This window comes from Elephantulus edwardii, unplaced genomic scaffold, assembly GCF_000299155.1.
Source record: "Elephantulus edwardii isolate Elephantulus edwardi_28Jun2011 unplaced genomic scaffold, EleEdw1.0 scaffold00150, whole genome shotgun sequence".
Taxonomy (NCBI): Eukaryota; Metazoa; Chordata; class Mammalia; order Macroscelidea; family Macroscelididae; genus Elephantulus; species Elephantulus edwardii.
The window spans coordinates 1-771 of NW_006399900.1; positions in this window are offsets into that span (position 1 = coordinate 1).

A 771-nucleotide genomic window follows, 5' to 3' on the forward strand; every position below is an offset into this window, starting at 1 on the left:
AACAACAACTCTCATTCCCCCCTCTTTTTATATAAGTCTTATATCGATAAGACAAACATACCACCCCATCACTTAGGGACAACCTTCGCAGGGGTTTTATGCCTCTTGCCATTGCAAGCCTTCCAAATAATACCAGACTGATTTTTTCTTTTTTCCTTTATTATTAATTTCAATGAAAATTTACAGAGACTTTGGATTTCCATTCATTCATTGTTGCACTTTTCTTGCCTCCTAATGCCCCCTTCCCCCCGAGTAAACTACACTCTTGGAAAAGTAAAAGAAAAATTCTCTCATTGTTTTACAATCCCTCCCAGGTTCACTCCACTATGCAGCCTTTGCTCTGGACTCCTGTCATGACAAAAATACCTAATCACATATCCCTTTAAACAGTTTTCTCTCTTACATGTTTCAATGTATTACACATTATTGAACCCATCTTTCTCAATCTTCCTCCAAGCCCGATGTCAGTCCGATTTTACAACATTGGCATGGTGCAATATTTGTCCTTTTGTGACTGAGATACTTCACTCAGCATAATATCCTCCAGGGTCATCCATTTTGAATAACATTGCATGAGTTCCTTGTTTTTCAATGCAGCGTAGTATTCCATTGTGTGAATATATCACAGCATCTCTATCCATTTGTTTGTTGATGGGCACTTAGGTTGTTTTTAACTCCTTGCTATTGTGAACAAAGCTGCAATAAACATGGGTGTGCATATATCTGCTTGGATGTCAGTTATGGATTCTTTGGGGTATATTCCCAGTAGTG